The sequence below is a fragment of the Varroa jacobsoni genome, unplaced genomic scaffold (assembly GCF_002532875.2).
Source record: "Varroa jacobsoni isolate VJ856 unplaced genomic scaffold, vjacob_1.0 contig03155, whole genome shotgun sequence".
In the NCBI taxonomy this organism is placed as follows: domain Eukaryota; kingdom Metazoa; phylum Arthropoda; class Arachnida; order Mesostigmata; family Varroidae; genus Varroa; species Varroa jacobsoni.
In genome coordinates, this window is record NW_019214969.1 from 13,272 (window position 1) to 37,564 (window position 24,293).

The window sequence follows — 24,293 nt, forward strand, 5'->3', positions numbered from 1 at the left end:
ACCTGAGATGAACCTGCAACTCACCTGTAAAGTGGGTGTTTTTTTGTTGTTACATCAAAAGATCGGAAATTTCGAAGTGGATGAGCACCGGCTCTGGGGCCGCGTTTCGTCGGTTTCGAAGTTTATAGCAGCTTGAGCAGAAGTGTATTTCTAGGTCGGCATTTATTGTGAAATTGAATTTAGATCTATTTCCATTAGTGTCTTTTACAGCTCGTTCGAGTTTAGGTCAGCTGATAGCTGACGACCTTCGACCACATGGAACGTATGCTCAATAATATGCGAAATAATTCATGATATCTGGGGTTAGAGAGGAGCGTACAACATGCACGTGTCTCAGTTGGTGCACACAGGCCAAAACAATGTTGTCCTAAATTTGAGCAATCCACTTACGGGTAAATTGTATCGTCTATCGCTTCTATGCAGTAGGTTGAGATATGGCCTCAAGAAAAAGAAGCCTCTCATGTGTACAACTTTAATTTTCTAGGTCGTTCCCTAATTCGCTAGATTCAAGCAGGACAAATTGGAATACATCATCGTATCGCACTTGATCCTCTCACTGTCATAATTAACAGTATTGAGATGTTTCGGTCCCTACCGAAAAACAACTCTCGTTCATGCTATATAGAGGGTATTATCGACTTGTCTCGGAGAATTTACCCCGGCTGGCGTCTTAGTACAATTAAAATGTTGAAATAACAGGCTGCTTTTTGCCGCGGCTTATCGTTACTGCGTAGGTGTCCGACTGACATTTCTACCTTGGCTTTCCCCGTTATTGTTACCATTATTATTAACGGTGTCACTTTAACAGCACACTGTTCAAACGAGACTGCTCAGTGATTGCCGTACCGGCCAGTGTATATCCTCGGGTACCGTTACAAATGCCATAGTACAACGTAGGTATCCCACGAAGCCGCCGTTCGTGCACCGATCACCAATAGCCTCAACTCAGCTGCAAATCATAAGGAGTGCTACTGCTGCTGCTGCTGCTGCTGCGGCGGCGGGCCCAGCTAACCTACCTCGCAAAAAGCTTTCCGTAAGTCACCTTCCATCGTAACTCGTGAGTCATCCTGGCTAGAAGTCACCTTCAGCCTCCGTTAAGAGCCAAAATGTGCTCTTGAACGTGTGCGCCGCTATTCGTCGAACATATGTGTGCCTAGGTGCACTAGATAGACGGAAGATCGCACAACGGCATAGCTCGTAGGTCTGCAGGCGACAGCCGCAGCAGAAATCGTAGACAGTTCGACACGGGACAGTACTATACATGAAAGTCCGGTGACGCTAAGGCGACAACGTTATATGCCACACAACTGCTACGCGAGCAATAAAGGTATCATCACCCGGTATGTTGTTCTTGGCTGGAACTCTACTTCCAGCCTTTTTTTCCACCTTTCTTTCGAGTTTCCAGACACGACGAGTGCCACATACGCGGATTTGCGCACACCCTAACCCGTCGCCGGTAACCGGCACCAGTGGCGCCGACTCTCATAGACACGGTACATGCGTAAACTCACATTTCTTTTTCCTCTATAGGCATCATCCGTTCGCGCCGCAGAACAGCAGCCACTGCTAGAATCGTGATACCGACGTCATCATTGAGATTCGCCCGCTCATCTGGGAACTAGTCTTCTAATACATCTTTGAGCTGGCCCCTCTGAACTCGGAGTTCTTCGAGTAACTGTTGCTCGTCCGCTAGTTGTCGCTGCTGCTGCTGCCGCTGCGAGATATCCCCTGACTTCCCTCTTTTGTCTCATATCCCTCTTGAACTCCGAATCTTACAATGTCTCGTTTCTGCTATATCAGCATGGTTGAGCGTGTTACCGATCGTCGTCGGAGCTCTTTTTGATTATTAAGTTACTATCAGATATCGAGTGTGTGGAAAAAATAGAGATATGCCCGCTCCAAGCCTCCGGACAGATCCGATATAGCGATCTGCCGAGCGCTTGTTTCCCTATGACAAGTCGTCATAGACACCTAGTAACTAAGCGGACGTCGCTATGCAAGACTCAGCATTGGAAAGTTCACTTCCTACAAGCGCTAATCAGCAGACCTTCTCTCCTTTGAGGAATAGTATGTGATTATTGCTCCTTCCCATAGAGATGTCACCTGTGGCGTTGCACTATAAGAATCTCATTTTCCGCTGGTCAAAAATAGGCGAACGGCAACGAATTTCTATGAAAATTAAAGATAGTCTTCATGGAAATTCGTTTGTATTTTGCAGCGGCAATGTTTTGATATGCGAAATGTAACAACATTGGGATGACCTTTTTGCTAAAAGTGAGCCGAGAAAATCAAACAGAGTAAGTACGTTCAATGACTTGACGTTTCCTTCGTTCAGGCCTCGATTGATTTAACGACATACGATGCGGACTTTCAATTCAGCACGACTCGTTGCGCGACTGCGCAAGCTGAACACAAATATCGTACCTTGCGTTAGCAAAAGTACTAAAACACCGAGCGTGCACACGAGCGTGAACGTTTGATCACTCTTTAAACCTCAGGACGGTTCGTGTAAGCAGCAGCTCGTTCCATGGTCTGCCCTGTATAATTTCGCAATCGGACTATCGTCTACAGTAAAATCGACACCCTGTCACGCGACGGTGCGTACGTGCCCCGCTTTTCTCTGTTTAGTTTGCCTTGACACGAAAGGACGTCTGCTAGAGTATATGTCTTCTCGTGGCGTGGTTCGAACAAATAGGGGGCATCGGCTCTTCATTAGAGGCGTGAGTCTGCCAGGGTGTTTTCGACTCACTTGGTCATGATGCATAGTGCATAGAGCTGGAACAACGGGTCGCCGTTTAAAGGATTTACAAACAGAAGCTCAACGAGTTTATGTAAAGATGGCCGGTTTGCTGGTCGAAGTTATAGCTTCGATCGAAGTTTGTCAATGGCACATGTTCTGTCTAACCGGTAACGTGCGTCGAAGGCGACGACTTAGAACAAACTATTTCTTTGCGGAAACTACGATAGGTCGCAGCGCACTGGCAGAGTCTACAGATGAGTCAGCGAGCAAATATGAAACAAAGTGTTATAATAAGAACTTCGCTTGCCAGAAGATTGGCCACGAGTTCAACTGTCCTAGCTGTACATTCATTGTACGCAGGGTGCCGATTCTCGGCTACTGCTGACACGAAGAAATCTGCGAGGCGATCTTTCAGGCTTAATGAAAGTTCTTCGTCTTCGACAAGTGCCATTCAACAAGCACTTCCGAACCGACGCAAACATTTTGAGTAAACCCTGACGAACCTAAAAAACCTAAGCTTAGAATGAGGACACTATAGACACCGGTGCTATTCAGGTCGGCCGGCGCGCCGGCTAGCCGCTATCGTTTGACTCCAGCAAGATCTGGCAAGAACGGTTGGCATCGGGTGAAGCTCTACGAGGTGATCGCATAAAGAACCCTTGCTGCGCGTATACTTGGCCACTCATCAGTTTGAGAATTTAGCACCAAGCGAGAAAGCAGGAGAAGAGAACGGCAAAGACTTTTGTGGCTATGTTATCACATTGAGACGAATACGACGTTTCTCAGGACCTTGGAACCTGGTGCAGGAATCATGCAAGGCGTGGCTTCGCCATCAATATATTGTGCCTCTAAAGCGATACAGGGTATAGATGGGCGGCAGCTAAACGTCGTTGTTATTACTGACAGTGACGAAGGGGCGCGCAGGCTCTAGAAGACACTCGACGGAAGTTCGGGGGGCATTTTTTTGTTTCGTATAGAAAGGCTGCATTCGAGCAGTGGGAGCACGAACCTATGAAAAACATGCTAAACGGCAGGTTTGTTGCGGAACGATCTTAAGTTGGCGACGCGCCAGACGTCCTGCCATGTATGTTTTGTGAGCGAGCATCTTGAACCCGATGTGTGAAGCTTGCGGCATCAGTCGGAATGGCTTAGGGTCAAATGCAAGCTGAGTGAAGATCGCGGTAAGCTGTGCTAATATACACAGCCGTAGCGTGTTAGCTGGTTTGAATACTCAACAAGTAGTTAGCCAACCGAGCGGACGTACACATGATGGAAAAGGGCTTATGCCAATCGCACTGGCATCAGATCGGCAGCGAGATTTACGAGCTGTAGTCAAAACAACTGTCAGGACAAGGGGCGGTTCAATCGGCCCAATAGATACGACCAGCCTAAAGCTATCACAATAGAAGTGATACAAAGAGACAGAAACTTGAAAATCAGTTCATTACCCTCTGACCATAAACATAGCCAAATGGTTTAAGCAAGCAAATAGATTTCAGTGCGAAGCTTAGCCATGAACATTTGTTTATACAGCGCGTCAGTAATCATATTGGCTTCCAATATCGGTAGGCGCGCAATACAAAGATCGACAATTATTCGATATTAGCACTCAGATCGTGGCGAAATCTGAGTAAATGTTCCTTTCAAGGGCCGAACTCCCCCCACCTCCACCCCACGCCTATTCTAAACAAGACTATCCATTACTGCTTTTGCGTGAAACAAATTCACCTATGTGTAGAAGGTATTTTTTCAAAAGGTCGTAGAAGAGGTATGATGCGATAGGTATTTTGCTAGACACGCTTTTCTTGTATTTATGGCAACGAGTGAGAGTCAGCGTCAGGCAGGAAAACCCAAGCCGACCCAAGGTGCGGACGTGAGTTTCAAGTGAGTGTTATTCCTCGACTCAACGAATCTGCGCAGAGTGCAGTAGTCTGCAGGAAATCAACGCATGATGCGATGATATGTCGTATCGTTACCCTCAAGTGGAGGGCAGGACAGCTGTTCTCCGTATATCTTGTCGCTTCGTTGATGCTTCCTCCGCCTGCTCCAAGCCGGCCTTGGCTGGCAGCTCTTCGGAATAGGTCAGAAAGATGAACTTTTAGACTGAAGCGCAGTGCGCGAACAGGATCTATGGTACTTTGTCGGCCCCAGTGTAACTGGATCATATTTGTGCACATACATTATCTTTCAACGGTACCGAATACGAGAGAATATCAAGCCGCTTGTTTAATGTGGAGTTGGGTTCGTTTCAGGAAGTAATCTAGTGATGGAAACCGTATTGGGTTGGAAAAAGTAGCCTTAACGCAAAGAACGAGCTAGTCGCTCGAAATTTGAAAGACATTTAGGGTGGAACATTGAATCAAATGTGTCTGAACCGTTCGTACGTTCGACCGTTTACTGACTTGCAATACATCTGTCTCGATGATAGATAAATTAGGAAAGGAAAAATATATGTATCTGGGTGTTCCGATTCCAGCGCAATGCAACGTACCAACCCAATCTGTTGTTCCCAGCTGTTCGTAGCCCGATAAAAAGTTTTTCGAGATCCGTAAAGCATTGAGTCAAATAGGGAAACGTAATCCTCGAGTGGTTCTAAACATTCAGAATACAATTTCGATTAAGCCTATTGTTTACGGTACTGCCGTTAGGCAATACACTATGCTTTCTATGTCCGAAAAAGGTAAACATGTATGAGTACATCATAGGTTTATTTCTGCCGAACTTGCTTTGGTTAAATCAGATATTTCGATAATATTTATCCCTATATACTGTCTGGTTATCTTAAAAAATCGATTCTATAAAAAAGCTCAGCTTAGCAAACCTTAATAATATATATATTATTACATATATATTAATATATTGAATATATTTATTCGAAAGATGACCAAAAAATCCTTGGATTAGAATCCTATTCTTCGATGGAAAATGCTGTACACGCTAGCCACCGGGGAACAGCACGAAAAGTATTTAGCCATGATTTCAAGGCCAGAATTTTGCCGTTTCACATTTTGCGAAAGCTGTTTTTTTGGAATCTATTACTATTTCTAAATAGGTTTTATCATTATTCGTTCTATTTTTTCCCTGCCCCGAGGTAAGCCTAGGCAAATTCGAACGATTCTTTCGAAAGAGACAAAGCCACCTATTGCTTCCTGCGACTCATAGCGCTTATTTTGTTCCCATGTATAAAGTTCGCTAAAACTCTCGCTTGCCATTCACCTCATTACAGTCGGGACTCTTTACGCTGTATCTATTCCCACGTATTTACTGTATTACCCAAAAACAAAATACATATTTTTCAAAGTTTGGCCAACGATTATTTAAATAAGATGGGTCGTATCCCCTAAGTACCTTGAAATTTAACCCAAAGATCACGATAAAAACACCAAGTGTAAATTATTTAGTCGAAAATGAAATTTGTCTCTGAGTCTAGATGTGCCTGGAAGCTCATTCCATCCACGATGTCCGAACCCTAACCCCATCTACAGGTATAGGAAATAGGAATTTCAACTTTAAAAACTACTATCAGACGAGACGCTGCATCTCATTTAGTGCTCGCAATCGAATGTACACAACGAGACTATATATCAAATTGTACCATGTAACCCGGGAAAACAAGATATTCACTAGTCTCGACTATGAAGCTCATTGATATTAGTTACGTAAAAGATATGGCCGTAGAGACCTGTTAGAGCCACCTGAAATCTACTTGCAGTCTAGGAAAATGAAAGGCACAGTTCGGTTGCTACCTAGGAAGTCTGGCCACTTGACGATATTAGAAAGGAGCCCAACTATTGTAACGCCGGTTCTTCTCAGGATATTTTCCATTCCCATGTCGATCCCTAGGTCTCGCCTCACACCAAGGTTCAAGTATTGTATTATCGCGTGAGTTGAACTAGCCGATGTAATGTTGTCAACATTCTTTTTTCTAGATAATGCCGTCCAATATCGGGTTGACCCGGAACATCTACCCCGGCCTCGACCGACACTTTGTCGTTTGTTTACGAACGTCCAGTATCTTTGCCGTTGGAACATACCGATAGTGTGTTTTTTCCTTATAAAAAGCTAAGAGAGCAGCGTATCCTTAGCGGGTATGGCAAGTGTCTATTTGTTGTGTGAGACCATGCGATTCTACACCTTGCTTCCTGTCGACTCTCGTCCTGGTCTAGTGTCCATCGTATGCGCTAAGCACCAGGTGTTATAGCCTCGAACAGGTAGAACTGCAATACGAGTTCCCTTATATATACATATATAGCGTGTTGTCACAGGGGGATTCTAAACCTATCAATATTCGGCCCTTTCGAACTCAGAACGACCTGCGTAACACACGTTTTTCGATTATTGAGACCGACAAAATGTAGGAAGAAGCTTTAGGAAACAGCTCAAAATATCTGCTACCTTCAATCTGTATTCAGCCGGGGACAGGTGGCGCTCTCAAAGACGAGCAGATTTCTGTTTGGCAGTGGATGGGTCTGGCGTTACCTAGGGGCAACGTTCTTTTTCGAGAAATGCGCCTCGTGTCTAGAAAACTGGTTCTTTTCCTTTGGACGATGGGCGGGCAAACTGCCAACGGCAGCTGTCAACTACGATCGATCGAAGCGGATCAGTGAAAATGTCTTAAGAAGGACCCCACGTGAATGTTGACTATGAACCAAGCAGCACTGCAAAGTTTAGATCGCACGCCCGAAAAGTTCCGGTAGCTGTAGGCAAATTTTCTTTTTCTGATATCTTAATGCACGATACTTTAATACCTGCAAGCGATGTAGCCGAATGCAGTTGTGGCACTCGATTAGCAAGCAGCATGTATCGTCATCTAGCTGGAAAAACAATCGATAGTGCATGAAAGAATCATCGAGACGGAATCGGCTATTATCACCATATGGTTTTTCGGTGAGTTTTTCAGCTTCTTCGCTAGAAGCATGAAGAAACACTAGACTCGATATATCAAGGTGAAACTGGTTAAATAAAGGGTGGTCCGTATCCTTGACGAAGTGAACGAGGCTCCACATTTAGCATGCTCAAGCAGCGGTACAGGTCAATGGTGCCCGTAACGCACAAATCCCGTTTGCTGTGACATAATATAGCTCATACGATATATCTTAGTTAGCCAGCTTCAACGAAACTTTGCACTTATAGAAAGAATATTGTATATTAAGCCAGTGCTTTTGTTTCGCCTGGACTTGTACTAGATAGGCTAAAATACCAGGAGCTCATACGAAACGTCAACTCGTTCTAGATTTCCTTTCGTCCTTTTTATCAAGCGAGCCATCGGATTGGACATCATAATCTGCTAGAGCTTTGACTTGTTTAGCGGTGATAGTACCTGAACAGATCTTTGCCGGTTACCAACATAATGGAACGCTGCACCCTCAGCGTCATATGGTTAGCAATTAGGTAACAGAACGACTTGTAAAGCGTAGTTATTCTGAAACTTACGGTGCCATCATGGAATCATTATTTGTTCTATTTAACGGTAGTTTTCCGTTCCGAGCAGTCACCTCTTTACTGGTTTTTCTTTGGTTATATCTGTCTACGATTTCAGTACGGGACGCGCCTCACGGTTACCTACTATTAAGGGCCGCCTTTTTTCCCACCGGTGCTGCGGCTATTCATCCTATAGCCGGCTTACTGAGCGAAAACCCAATGATGCCACTACGGGCCGGTAAACAATTACCTGTTTTAGAACTTTTTCATCGTTGCATTAGCTCTTTCGGCTTCAAGAGTTATGACAGCCTTTTTCCTTTTTTCTGACTTCGTCTTTCACCGCAGCTGTCTCAACATCCGGACGGTGAGGCAGCGCTGAATACGTTCGCGAGGCTTGGGACTTCTCTATGTGCGTTTTCGTTACATTCACCACTTTGAGCGAACGTTTAAATGTTTGGTCATCGAGACACGTTCGTCACTGATGCTATATTTGATGATCGTTGTCGACGATTATGATGATGTTTACTGTAGTGTACCGATAAGACGTCTCCTGAAATTCTTAATCTCGGTGGAAAGTTTCTAGTAGCGCTAATCGTGACTGGGAATAACCTGTTGATCTACACTTCGCCGTTGCGCATTTAGTGGCAAGCTAAGAGTGCCATTAACCATTTGGCCCGGCTGTTCGCTTCCCGTTTTGGCGGGATCGTTGGCCGTTACGTTTCATCACGTTAGATACTACCTGATACCTACCTACCTACACGATAGATACTCGACCTGAGAGTAAACATGGCTGACGACCTGTGCTTTTTCTTTGGTCAAGTGCAGCCGAACGCGCTTTTAAGCATCTTCGTGTTTTCAAGCACCTATGCAACAAGTATCGTCGTAGCCGATGAGGGCGCGACATCGTTTGAGGACGTTTCCTGCTTCTGACAATGTTGCTACGACGAGACGACCAGCATCGAGCATAACGCTGCAGGAACGATAGCAACAGGCGTCAGTATCATGCTGTCCTATATGATAATTGGTGTTTTTAGCCTCTGTGCCTATAAGCCTTTTATATTTTTCTCTCGACGTACACATGATAATTCGCATCATATCGATTAAATAATTCGCGTAGAGCGTTTTGTGCTGCAGCATATATATGACATGTAATACTGGACAAACAGCGTCCCTTTGAGCCAGAGGAATTTGATTTTAACGAGCAGTCAAACCCGACAGTCGGCAAAGGACGTCGACGCATCGAAGGGGTCTCTCGTTGCTCCAGTCGATAGTCGATAATCAGCAGGCGGTTCAACCCACTTGGTCACATACCCAACTGTGATTCCCTCCAGAAGCCAGTAGACACGAGACATCGACATTGGCAAAAATCCGTCATAACGTGGCCGGTAAACGCTAGCCGCGTTGCGGGCTCGTGAACAGCTCCGTTCCTATAAAACGCAGCACTCTATCGAGGTTCAATAAAGAGCTATCTATATGCCGATGGTCTGTCGAAATCGCATGGTCTCGAATGGCCACGCGGGCCGGTTAACTGGAGTGGCAGGTTTCTTGAATAATGTTATTTGCTTACATAAGGTGGGCGATTGATAGCGGATAACGGATTTCAGCCAACGTACGAGTGCACAGACGAAACAGAAACGTCTCAAGATAATCAACACATCTGCACACATTATCTTGCTCTTGTCACTTTACTCTCTAAACACGCGTTTCTCTTCTTATGTACAGTAAAAAAAAAACCTCTCCACTAAGTCGGGATTACGTCGTCAACGATATCTTATACCGTTTCTATACAAAACTAGCCTTAACCGTTATCTGCACTGCACTCAATACCGAACATTAACAGTTGCGGACGACCCCCTGCTCTATAGCTCACTCTGAACCATTATCTAAGTTACATAATGTACAAATTATATACATATATATATATATCTATCAATGGTTCAGAGACTAAACTATGATTTCGCCCAATCGGCGAAATCTTTACTATCATCGCCTCCACTTAGCGAGAATATTTTGTCTTAGATTTCGGATGGAGGGTAAATCTTGTCCTCAAGATCAGTATGTATATAGTATAAGCTAAGTAGTTCTAGGGTTCATACGTCCTATAGCAGACGATCGAGTATAAACATGCATGTATAGGCCTTTTTTCGTTAGCGTCTAGCCGCTCATTAAAGTTATCGTCAAGAGCCAGATGTCTCAAGGGCTTTGGTATGCGCTTCAAACAGAAGCTTTCGCTTACCGTAAAACAATTGAAAAAGACCGCTCACCCAGCTGAATTGGCAGACCTATCTAAGAATCGTTCCTGTCAATCAGATCTCCTATTCAGGCTGTTTCCCTGTTGTCTTTTTCGCGTGCAAACAAATCAAATCTGATAGCTCACCTAGGACCACCATTTCATTGATTCATCTATAAGACGTGAAGTAGAAGATAGCCCATAATTTTTAATAGCAAGGCCGTACTCTGGCAGATCGAAAGAAAAACGTATATATCTGTTATTGCTTATTGCAAACGTTAAGGTTTTGAGAGACGATTCGTATAAAAATTTCTAAATTTTCAAAGCTAATATTACGCCTATGTCACATATGTTACTACTGAATGTGAAGACTATAAAAACACTCACTTGGGGGATTTTGTGTTCTATAAAATGAAGCTGTACCACGTACTCATTATAAAAAGTCTCCAAAATTGAACTAGGCCTATTTGTGCACCCTTGTCAGTTGAGCTAGCGTTAACACATGTATCTTACCAACAAAAAGCTCCTAGACATTCCCATTTTCTCGGTCTTTGATAGATCTGACGATGCCATTGAGCACGGCAAAATATCCGATAATATTCAAATCGTGGCGGCACTGACGCTGAAAGCGCCGAATTATAAGTAGTGCTTCATCCAGCTGTTAGGAATCCCTCGAACCGACTGCTTCACAAAATGACAAACTACGCATAATCTTACGATGTCCCTTATTCATTCTAAAGGGCCTTGCTTAGTTCAAGGTTCAGCTCAGTAGGAAGGTTTCTGTCTCGTTGGTTTACAAAGGAGACTTTTTATGAAAATCTCAGAACTCGATTTATCACTTACGAAGGAACAAGCTACCGCCACCTGTGGCGGTTGAAGCGATGTCTATATATATATATATATATATATATACCGGTAGCTGGATCGTCAGCTTAACGCCTGCTAATTAATCATGCCATTTCAAAGGTCTGTCGTCAGCTATGTCCAGTACAAAATGAAAGCAACAAATAAGCAGAAAAAACTTATCATTCGACTTTAGCCTTACTGTGGCATCACAAATAATTACTTTTCGCTGGGTTACCAATTACTGCCTTGTCTGCTACTTGGGAAACAAATTACAGCAGGAGTTGATACACGAAAGACTGCTAACCTATGCTTAGCTGATGTTATTCTTCTTTGATTTCGCTCTATAGTCATCGATTTCAAAGTATCTACTCTCATTTCGCCGCAGTTGCTCGTAGAACAAGATCGTATTGACGCGTTCCCATGCTCAGTTCCTTTTTTCTTTCCTGATCTGCGCCGGCCATAACGGGTGTCCTTGTGAACTCGTCCTTATTACCCAGTTTTGATGACCAAACAAGTACAATATAATATCGACGGTGGCCAGGTTTATTCGGTCGTGGCCAGGGGAGACATACACAGTGGGACATTAGGTGATAGCCTTAAACAGGCACCTAGATATCTGCATTCAATCGGCGGCATAGGTAGTACGAAGTTCTATCATATCTGAAAACACTGCTAAGCCACTACCGTTGGTCAATCAGATCGAGCGCCCCCAGTACAAAAAAGGAAATCGAACAATAAATAAAGACATGAAACTTATAATAATGAATGCCGGGCACCTAACTCTACGCGTTCGATCGACGGATACGAACGTAAAGTATGAATACCATAAGGATACGTGCATCTAGATGAGAGAACAGAAGGATACTGGCAGTCGGGTGATTTCACTTTTCGCCTGAGGAAGGGAAACTGGGCCAATATTCTTCAGGAATTGTCTTCAGATTTGCTGAATATATTCACTTAATAGCTGAACACCCTTCCATAACATAGAAAGGTTTCATAGAAGGATTGAAACGGAGGGCCAATACAGTCGTTCATACTCTATATGAATTGCTTTTGACCGGTGAGACTTTCCGTCTATAGCATTTTTTTATTTCAAGCTAAAATTACCTAGTACCAGTTAACGTTCATGAATATGAAAATTCTAATGATTGACTTCTTTGCACGCACATACACGTATCCACCTATGAGACACACGTGCAAGCACGATTATGCATCAAGTGCGTCGTTCGCTTATAATTTACGCCTGTTTTCCTTGCGGACGTCCAAAGACACGCCTGTGTGATACTTACATCTGCCACGTATCAATGCACCATGAACTTCTGCCTGGCTTCGTCTACGTTTTCACCTATGGCAATTAGTTATTTGCCCTCCTGATTCAAACCGTGCTGAGCTTGATAAAGTCCTTCGATAACATTTGCTATAAAGGAACCCTGCTCTATTTTAGATGCACTCCCTTCGTATATGACCTTGTGATCGAATTTGATCACGATCAGTTTTCCAGTTTCCCGATCAGTGGTTAGCTATATGTGACCTGGATCCCTCAATGCATGTTGTTGCTGTAGTAGGCTGCTTAAGTCAAAAAGCTGTGGGCCATTGTTACATGTGCTGGTCGGATGAGTTAAGGATAAGTACGAAGGGGAAAGAAGATACATACAGTGGAATAGCGTTTTGTAAAGCTAGCAATAGCCAGCCATCTTCACAGCAGTTTTAAGTGAGAACGAAGGAGTCATTGTACAATATAAAGACGACGCCCAGAACATATACATAAGGCCCAAATTACCTATAATTAGTCACCGCACTTTCTGTAACGGTAAAAACATCAGTAAAAAGCAAACATATCATGTAGGCAAAACAGCTTTCAAGCCGTACCACCATCGTCTACGGGTCTTCCACGTTCAGGTTCGTATAAGGCAGACATCGATTGATCAACCGACTAGTAATATCGACACGTAATAAGCGTGGTAAAGCTACAAGCTTTGGTCGCAATGACGCATAAATGAAAACGAAAATCATCGCTTCACAGACGTGCACGAATATGATACGATAGCAAAATCCACAAATAGAAGGACGAATGAACCTTGTTTGCCTTAGACTTTCTACGTAAGCCGTCTTACGTAACGTAAATGCAGACGTCTTGCTCGAAATGTAAACATTCAAACATTTTATTAGACGTTTGACGTACGAACTAGATCTGTTGCGGGAGTAGCGCAGAAATACTATATGCACATGTGAAAGACAATGTCCCTAATGGCTCGTGTCACTAGTGATTCCTATAGACGTCGCGAATAGAAGCCCAGTAAGTTTGCGGTGAGTGGCTTAAAAGGACAATTTTACTTGCTTGGGTTGTCCTTATTTGTTGCTACATGAGAAAGCCTTTGTTTTTTTTTTTAATAACCGAAATGCTCGTCTTCTTTTTTGGTTTTAATAATTTTTGCAAACTCGCTCCTTGATCTTGCCCAGTCGTTCTATAAAATCAAACTAATTCATTCACAGAGACAAAGCAAACTTTTTTTTTCGTTCATTTGGTGCTACTGTTGCTGATGCGTCCGATAGGCGCACTGGCTACCTTAGGGCAATTTTAACCAGATACGATTTTTCGGTACCGTACCAAATCTTCAAGCTCTCAAGGTAGCGTTAGAAACCTCAGCTTGCTAGCTTTTAAGGACTGTCCAATCATCCAAGGTGTTTCCGTAAGATAAACGACTGACGCGTACCTAAAACGTACTACGTTCAGTTAGTAAGTGCGCACACCATATATTCTGACGTTATATTGTATTAAATATGGGATAGAGAAAAAAAATACTTTGTATTAAACCGCGCTTATATAGCATAACGTAATCGAACGGCAGGGAAGCTTTTTTGTTTAGATAAGTTTATATTATTCACATGTATGATTCCCTCAAAAAAATCACACTCAAGAAACTCACTAGGAAAATGATACGTAATTATATGTTTACTCTAATGGTTGTTTAGCGTAGAGACGACACGCACTCTAGCCGTACTCGTTCCGCTAGCCGCTTGCTCGATTCACTCTTGACCATAAGCTGGAAGGCCGTACCGCTCAGGCAGAGTAAAAAAGAGGGCCTACATATTACTCATCTACAGAGTTTCTACGATGTTGTAACAGCTTCATAAGCGTATAATACACCCGACTATAGCGAACGGGGACTGAAACTTACTTTTCAAGCTAGCTCACAACTTCGACGTTGGGTAATGTAAACTTACTTATAAATATAACATTAACCAGTTTAATTTAGCATATTTATCGTGTAGCGTATATAATTTACTTGTAAACATATATCGAGATCGGATCGATCAACCTTGGAAAGCTAGGATATTCGAAGCTGACAAACGCCCCAAGGTAGCTTCAATTTCAATTGTGGCCATTTTGAAACGCGTCACAAGTGGGGGCTTCGTACGCTCTTAAATGACCGTACATAGCACATCAGGGCATATTGTCGTCGACGAGTAGTAGACGATGAAGTAGACGAGATACTGCGTTAGCATTATTTGTTCATAAACTTCATGAGACTATAGATGTTGTCAAATGTTAGAGTTTTATCCAACTCCAGTAATACTCTGGTACTATTCATCAGTACTCAAACCCAATTGCCTTCAAATTGATCAAATATACTTCAAATTATGCGTGACCAATTGTTACGGGTAAACCAGTTGTCAAGGGTAACTGTGAGTCGTCGATTCGGAAGGGCTCGAGTTCTATACCCAGTGTAAGGCAAAGGTAGGGTAGTTCTAACGCTAGAAAAGGCCTGATCTTACAGTTAGGAACGAAATAGATCGCAAAAAAATTAAGCCTACAATTAAACTCTAGTCTACCTAAACTGTAACGCAATCAGAATATTTATTGTTTTTTTTTTTATTTGCCTCTAACATTTTTAGTATTTCTATTATAGCCATGTTTATAATGAAAACTTTCACGTATTTCCCTTTCAGCCTTTTAAAGGATCGTCGGTTAGACCGTGCTAACGAGTGCCACAGCTCTGGCCCACTGGACAATCTGTTTTTACATTACCTCAATAATGCATTGCAGTCTTTAGCAGCACTAAGCATGTGCCTAACTCGTATAGACCGAACCTCTAACGTAAGTTTCGCGCCCACTTTCATCGAAGTTTGCATCACTACACGAGTCCACGCGACTTTTTCACGTTTAACTGTTACGTTAAATGTTCACGACGACTGAACCAGAAAGCCCCTCATGTCGCTTGCGTGTCCAGTAAAGATTAGCAAATTTGCTGCCGATAAGCCAGACAAGCAAGCCTTTATTTTTTCCATTTCCTTGCCAGGATGAGTTCCCATTGTCTTGAAAAACAGAAGGTTCAAGGTTTACGCCAGCCGCCCATGTCAATCACCGTCATTCAACAAGTGTTTCCTATTCACGGACACCGTTTGCTTAGCTCGGTGACCGTTCATCCTCAGCAAGTATGCTGATCAAACGTAGGAGCACCTGTTACTCATCCCAACTCCTCCGATTGGTCGAATCAGCGCAGACCTAAGCTGATCAGCTTACATGAAACAATTTTACTTATCAGAGCGGAAACTTCAGCAGCAGCAGCAGCAGCAGCAGCCAGAAGATACAGGGATAAAATACGATACGACTCGGGTGTCCCTATCGAGCAGGCATAGGTAGCCGGCCCCGACTACCTGTTCGGTAGCTGGGTCCCGACTACCTGTCTGGGCTCCACATTGGGCTTTTTCTTCAGATTTACAGCCGGTCTCACCTTGTTTTCTCGTCTTGTAATTCTTTCTCCGCCAGTGAAGATAACAGACATCTTCGGAGTTAATGCAGAGGGCGACAAAAGCGAGTTATAGCGCAGTGCTATGGGTCCACGTGAAGAAGTGTGGGTGGACTGCTGTATAGACGGTAGCGGGTAGAGCGGGAGTATGGATCGTTGCACCATGCGAATTCCGTGTACTCCAGAGGAGTTTGGCGCCAGTGAGTAAACAGGCCTGTCTGGTATGCGAGACCTGACCCGGTCTCGCAAGCAGCAAACGTAGCTAGGGTTAGCTTCTTTGTTTAAATAGTACGAAATCATTCGACTAACATCGGCTTTACCGTGATTAAAAGAACTATGTTGCTTCTTCGCGATACGCATCGACATCAACCGCAGCCGAAGAACGTGTTGAATAGGTCTGCGGTTCTTGTTTGAAAATTCCTAAGTAAGCTTCGTACGTCTACTTCTGCGACCTAGGAATAAAGCTAAACTAGTAAATCACAACGCTCTAATGGTGATACGATTCAGATCTAAGTGTAGGCCATTGTACAGATGCAATCGATTATTGGACTATAGAAGTATCTAGGCAGGTAACCTTCGAGTGACAACGAAGACATCGCCATTGCATTAAGGATCGGAACAATCGGATAACACTGAATGATGTTTTTAGTTATAAACCCGCATTAGCCTGGGAAATTGTGCACAAATTACTTACAAGAAAAGATTTCGTCGTACGTAACGACTACTTTCTTCCGTCGTCTTCAATGACTGGCGTAGTCGGTGCCATCCGTTACCAGATTTAATGCAGGTAACGGAAATATATAATGAAACGATAAGGAGTATAACGAGAAAGCCTGACACGTACGGCGGAGTACTACCATTGTTCATTATACGGATTTGCCACAATACCTGCGTTGTTTGTTTCCTTTTTGCAGGGACCTCTCTGAAAAGACCGGCACGCGACCGAGCTAATCACGTGGCATAATCCCGGGTCACCTCTATCACTTGGTTATATATTGTTTCTTGTATACTCGTCTATTACCCCGGAAAAGCTGTTAGAGAACGACTTAGCTTGAGGTTCCACAAAAAAAAAAACGTAAAAATGTAAGCAGCATAGCCAGATGTAACAAAACAGTCTACTCTCATTATAGACCAAGCGTTTCCTAAAAACCGAAGACCTTTGGCGACGTGGAAGTTCTGTTAACTTGCTTAGGGACTGCAACGTAGTCATCCTAGATAACCGCAAAACATATCGATAGCGTACCAACAGCGGAACTAAAAAAAATGGCTATTTGTCTTTAGTAATTTCAATTCTCCCTTTACTTTGTCCTTTTGATTTCGACTCCACGATACCGTGACCTATCGATACGCTGAAGATATGTTGTATTGCTTTGGCTATCAATTACGCTGTGGCCCAACCGGTAACTTACGACTCAATTTGACAGTTTTGTCAGACGATGCTGCTAGCATGTCGAGGCTCCTTTCTGTTCGTGGTCACGTTTGCAGAAGGAGGATAAAGCTACTGTATCAACTACCTGAATATTCCAGACCTTACCCTATGAAAGCCTCATACCCTCAACACAGCGAGATCTTGTCCCATATTTCCCATCAGTTTCCAGTTCCCCGCAGGTCAACACATCAATCGACGTTCATCAAACGCCTGTTTACTCTACGGTCATTCAAAAAGTGCAACAGGCCCGTTCAGACGGTCTCTGTTCTCTTCTGTCTCCACTAAAATGTCCTTCTTTTCCCCGTTCGGTTGCTCTCGGGTTTTCGAAAAAAAGATTGGATTAGGCCATTTCTATTGACTGTAGGTCCTTTCGCTCGAAGGGCAACAAAAAGAGATCCGACTAGACACAGCAAGCACCTGTGTCAGGGATTCCTTCGCCCCCTCCCACCTTCCCATTCATAGTGAACTATTCTTTTTATATATATATATATCGGTGGCGCCGATTTATTTGTCTAGGCCGTGTCACCTCCTACACGGTCGTCGTTCGAAGGTGAGAACGCCTGCAGCCAAGGCTAATGCAAAAACTGCTATACATCTATATATCTAGAAGAGTCACTAGTGAATGTTGAGTAAGTGGAGATTGGGAACTGTGGTTAGGGAGTTTGCGAAATCAAAGACTCTCAAAGAGTGACAATAGACACTTTGTTCGATCAAAGGTTTCCGAACGTTTTACTCTGACGAAGAATATTACGACACAACTGATGATCACAATCGTGATGTCGTGTATCTAGCGTTATGAAGATACCTAGACAGACTAACGCCTTATTTTATAAAGTTTTTTTTTTGCCAAGACGTGCAAAATACAAAAAAAAAGACGTGAGTAAAATGCTAGTACGATAGAATGGCAAATATTGGAGATGCTCGTATGTGGCACTGTAACCGTAATATTATATAGTAACAAAACAATGACGTCATGAATTTATTAGAATGTCGATAAGGAAAAATTCTAAAAGCTAAAAAGAAAGAAAGAAAAAAGCCAAAGTTATTAAACTTTGGCTCTAAATTTTGTGATCTGCCTTGCGGTATGAATTGCAGCTATGCGATTCCGCATCAAATAAATCGTTTCTTTGATAGAATTGAGACTTGGGTCCGTGCTACCGATCCGTGCTTCGTCCATAACAATTGACAGTGCAGTTGTTGGTAACTTCACTTGTGGAGGCGACATGGTCTGGGGGACTTTAGGACTTTTTTGCGGTTACCGTGGTAGCATGCGGCGTTCGCTGATCCAAGACTGGGCATTGGTAAATGGTTTCCATGGTATATGGGCACTGTGCCGCTGCATAGGTCTATCCTCAAGAGCAAGACCCATCCGCGTCAGATTCTCTAATGAGAAGCAACCAACTCCTTACCACTAAACCAAAAAAAAAGTAAGCATTTGTTTCCGATTCCAACTTGCGACATTAAAGGGTAGAAAGGAGGCGTCTATGAAAGGCCATATTTGTTTGCTTCAATCTAGTGGTGGTATTCTCCTAAAGGTTCAACGGCAATAGGCCCGCTAAATTTTAGAATATTTAACGAAATGCTCGACAGTTGAAACATTTCAGCGGCCATAAAAGACTGAAGTAATCCCAGTTCGGACGTACAGCTCAAAACAGAGATTTTATTTGGTATATTTTGTGAAAGACACTTAATATTTGACATGGTCTTATGCAATTTCTACCCGTTAATAATGCTAGGTACGCTGATCAATATATCTAACTTATAGAACTTTTCCCTAGGAAAGCTCCAGTGCAAGCTACGGGTACGCATGCGATCAACTCCTTGAATGTATTTTTCTAACCTGTACCTTTTTAGTCATCTTACATATAACATAAATATTTTCTTGATTACATTGTGGCACAATGGCTCGTTTTTCTAGCATTTGTAGCACTTGACAGCCGTACGACATAGGTACGAAAGAACTGATTTAATTTTGTTTCATTTGTCGTGTCGCATGGCCGTTTGTAATAAAAGTGTTTTAATTTGTCTACTTGAAGACCCTGAGATTACCATCAGTTACAGGTACTATTTGATCTCTGTGTGATTTTCGAAAGTTTGGCATTTCTATTGGAAATATTTTTGATGTCCTTTCCTCGCCGAGTACGTAGCGGAAGCGCATTTGCATTTACACTTTGCCTGGAAAGATGCCGTATGCCGAAGACGATGAATCGTTGATTTGGTTACATCCAGTTAAGTAAATCAGCGTATGTGAGTTAAGCAGGTCCTAAATACAGCAATCTAATACTGCCTAAATTAATTAAGAAATAGGACAAATCATTCAATCACACAATCAAGTAGATTGCGGAGCCTGACTCTGTTTCTTCTAGAGACAATTCTATGACACATAATTTAGCTAGACAATGTATAATATTTACGTAAAATTGATTCTCGACTTTGCATAAGTTCATTATGTTGACATGATTGGGTCCTCGTTTATACTGTTCATCTTTTCTAGGATCGAATCCCTTCTGCCCAAGGAGCCTATAATGACTGTTCAGTAATACTTCCTAACTAGCTTAAATATTTGATTTCGTGACAGCAATATCTCCTTTATACAAAAATCTGCCGTTTGGCTCTGCACGTATTACTCTAATGCATGTAGTGATCGTTTTCTACCCATTGATATTAGGGTGTTTACATGCGATAGTGTGTGTCACCACCAGAACTATTGGCTAGTTAATCCTTCACCACGGCCGTCTCGTAGTTAGAGACTACGACTTGCTTGTATTCATCGCCCCATAGCCTCTGTAAGTTCGGCAGATTCACTCAATGCCCCACCACCTCTCTTGCTCTTTCTTCGTTTTTTGCACCTGACATGACTAACCCGCAGGTTTCTGTTTAGGGAAGAGCTAAATCTGAGTCAGACAGCGCTGGCGCCAGTGGGTAAACACCTCTCTGATCGTCTTCCCACACAGGCCGAGATTAGAAATGTGCCCTTTGCAGTCGCCCCCCGGACGAAGAGGGGGGATAGGAGAAGTACTGAACCGGCTGCAGCGCTACCGCCCGTGTTCCGCCTCTATGAGCCCCCAAACACTCTTGAACGTGGTCTCTCGTCGTACCTACTCATTCCGGTGGATGTGACTGCTTCCTATCGAAGCGTTCCATTCGGCTTGCTGGAGCTCAATGGCGAAGCCGAGAAAAGGATCCCCTTGAAGATCGCCGAGCCCGCCCACCCCCTGTACCATCTCGGCCGCGCAGGCCACACAATGATGGTGCAACCAACTGTTGAATCGTTGCCCTCTGATGAATTGGGAAAGCGGCGTTGTATTGGTGTTGTCTAAAGAGAACGGGTTGTCGTTTCATCGGTAAAGAACAGAAAAACGGGGCAGCGAACACAGCATCAGGCTTTGATCGCGACGCGTAGTGGCGAGCCACCAGCATCGACCTGGGTTTGAGCAGAGGCCGTTATGTATATGGAGGCGTCCAGCCAGTTGCGAGAGAATTATGTACAGCGACTGTCCACTCCGCCACTATCATTGACTGTGGCCAGTGATCAAGTTGGATGAGCTATTACGACTAGCTATTACGTCCAGAAATCGGATATAAAAGAATGAGCGGGTAAAAGGGCGTTCGTTTGACGAGGCCGGGCTTTCATCGCACCGCCCTCCAGATTCGCTTTGATCCGAAGTCCCACATGAAGTAGGCAACGATCAAAGTCACCGATGTTATAGTACACGACAATTCAGCGATGTCGTCATCTACATGTTTGATACATTTGCCTACCGCCGATCCATGTTGAGGCTATTTCATTGCGAACCACTATCTTATGGGTGTCATTTAGATAGAACAACCCCTTTCAGACTCGCCATTGCATCGCAACACTAAAATAACGATACGCTGTCAGGCTGCAGTAAAGGTACGAACGTCCACTGAGACTTCGCTATTAGCGTGAGTGCTTATGTACAGCAGAAAGAGCGTACCATCAACGGAGTCACGCTTGTTAGGCTATATAACTAATTTGTTGAATTAGTGATTTCATAAAATGTCAGTTACAATAGATAACATAATACAAAAGAGACTTGTTTTCTAACATATGATCATTAGACATTATTGACTGTGTGATAAATTGCAGGGTCTGCACAACCGTAAAAAGCCCGCAAATAAGATTGCGATCGCATATGTACTAAATAGCTGGACCATTTCAGCAACCCACAGGTTAGTGGGTCAGAAAAGACCTTTTGGACACTTGTACTTCAGCCTATCTTAATAGAAACAGTGAAGGGTTCTCCCGCTGGTGAGACAACGGCATCGTGGTATGTCTATCTTCGGCCGGCGTTGACCAATGTGAAACGTCTCCCGATACCCCGCTCCGCACCATCCTCTAGGCGGCATATGGTTCCCGAAAGATCGCTCAGTTGGAGCTCTCCCGGCTCAAAACTCGATGTGATCTGAAATACTTTTTCATGCTGTCTTCGATGAGCAGATAGGCGGTAACCTTCACACGGATTACGAACAGATAATTGTATCCGATGATGAGATCGTAGTTTTGTCTCATTCTTCACTTCTACTGTCTCTTTGTACGACTGTCAAAAACTTCGATTTGCTACTATGGTTCGCCAACCTAAATCTGCCTCGAAAAAAATCTTACTTGACGACTATTAGCTAGCTTATCGTAAGGCGTTCAATATGCTTTGAGCAGATGTCATCTAAGATATATATGAAGCTGCTGCAACCCAGTGTGACTTAGCTGACCTGGAAGATTTTACATTTATCATTGAAAATCCATAATATATATATTATAGGTTTAAATCTATTAAACCACCATTGTTAGATGTGCGTACGTTGACACTGGTCTCTGCTAGCTAACTACCGATGATCAAAAGTTTGAGAGTTCAACCTTTATTTTGTTAGGCCTTACACTTACTAGGATTTACTGTTTTGACATTTGTACAACAGCGATTCTCAGGAGACGTTTGCTCGATTCTTTCTGTATCAATCTAGGTGTTTCCGTTCCTATTGATTTTAAGGTGATATGTATAGTTTGCATTTGTGTTTCTACTCGTGCGTCGTCATGACGGTAGGACACAGGGAAAATAAATAGTCCGACCTAATACATAGGTGTATATGGACGTCTTGCTTCAGGGCTTTTAATATAAGAAAAACTAACGAGGAATTTTTTCAAGATAATAAATCAAGTTTTTTTTTTTTTCTCTCGAAACTAATTCAAGTAGCTGACCCACTGGGATCAGATTCTACCACATCGTATACTCGCTGTTGGATACTTACCGTCGCTCGTCGTCTGAATAGTCCTTCAAACTGCTTATACATACTTAGTCTGAACTTTCTTAACGTAACAAATTCCTCGAGCTATTAAGGATCGTATTAGTAAATCATACGTGCCTTAGGCTCCCCTATTAATTCCCGTTAGTCTCATACTTTATTCTCTATCTCGCGCGCACTAGCTCTTCCGATACATCTATGCAATGCACTCTACATTTCACGTCATGATGATAATCGTCACCATCGTTACATGATAGATCGTCCAGTTACTATCCTGAATTTTTACGTATTGTGCCTTATACCAGCCAGCAACTGACCTACGATGACGCCAAAACGTCAACCTAGGCTCCCTCGACGGGCAAACGCAAATAGACACAACATGTTTCTTTTTGATCCCGGCTCTCTACCGATTTTGCCCGAACTTCTGACTTTAGCGCCGACACTGCTATCAAAAACTCCCGATGCTCAAACGTGCTCTCGCTAAGCGGATTCGGCGGATACCACTAGCTACCCCCCATAACCGCCATCGGTCAGGCCAGCAAAGCCAATGAGACAAGTCGTCTACAAAAACAGAGTTGTGAGGAAGGTCTTCACTTACTCACCAGATTTTTCACTTTCGGCCTACTACCTCTGCCACCGTCGCCGTTGCAAGGTCGCGCGCTCCGGGAGGGCTTTGTCTTGAGCCAGACACCTTGGCGCCAGCGTCCACCTGCGACATCTTCGCGGAGCGCTTTTCGTCGTTATTGGCGCTTCGGAATGAGCCGCTCGGTGGGCTATTTCGCCGCCATCAGCCCCGCGCGGGCTGCTGGGACTACACTCAACACGGGCAGAGTGAATGTAGACCTGCAAGGCCGGACGGGGAATACGCTTCGAGGGGAAGACTCCGAGTATACCAGGCAGCCTTTGTGAGGAGAGACTTTCAGTGATATTGATTTGGCGAGATTGATAGAGAGAAGGGGTGTAAGGCTCCGTTTCAGAAGACGTGAAGTTTGCAAAAGCAGTCTCCCACGCAAACGGGAGCGGCTGAACGACCTCGCAGAACTCAAATGAGTAAGTAAATGCGAGCGAAGAAAAGAGAGAAGATTCGCGCTGACTTTGCGACTCTCTTATCATCTGCACGTACATATACAGACAGGTAGAGTCCTGCAGTCGGATACAGCAGGTTACTGGGTCTGCTCGGAAGGATATCGGCCGTCTCATGCGAAATTAGAAACAGTATAAAAGGAGAAAACGTATCGTCTAGAAATTTCGTATAATTCCATTTTTCATTGTATCCATAAAAATCAGATGTCTACTGACTGACTGGCTTGTTTTTTTAGGTCCCAAGAAGTCTTTTTTGGTAAATGACTTAATATTATTAGGGCACGTAGAAGCTTAGCTTAGCTTGTCCTGATTTGGGATTTGGTTGCAGATTAACTTTAACCAGATGTATTTTACTGTTTGAATTTTAGACGTTCGTTCCACTGTTACTCCGTACACGGCAGTCTTATTCAAGCCTTCGCGTTAGGGTCTGTGATTGTCTAAACCTATTTGTTCTTTAATTGGTCATCTGATTGGTGGGAGATGAAAAGAACCAACTATAACTTACCGTAGATTAAACGGAACGCCTTTAAATAT

At 43.5% G+C, this 24,293-nt stretch overlaps 1 long non-coding RNA gene across 1 annotated transcript in view; it reads left to right on the top strand.

The window, feature by feature from the left end:
• LOC111272762 (uncharacterized) overlaps positions 1–23,975 on the top strand; it is a 35,544-nt gene extending 11,569 nt beyond the window's left edge. Inside the window, exon 2 of the long non-coding RNA XR_015315829.1 lies at positions 15,189–23,975. This is a non-coding gene — a long non-coding RNA (uncharacterized LOC111272762). The remainder of the gene's footprint in view (positions 1–15,188) is intronic.
• Positions 23,976–24,293: the final 318 nt, after the last annotated feature.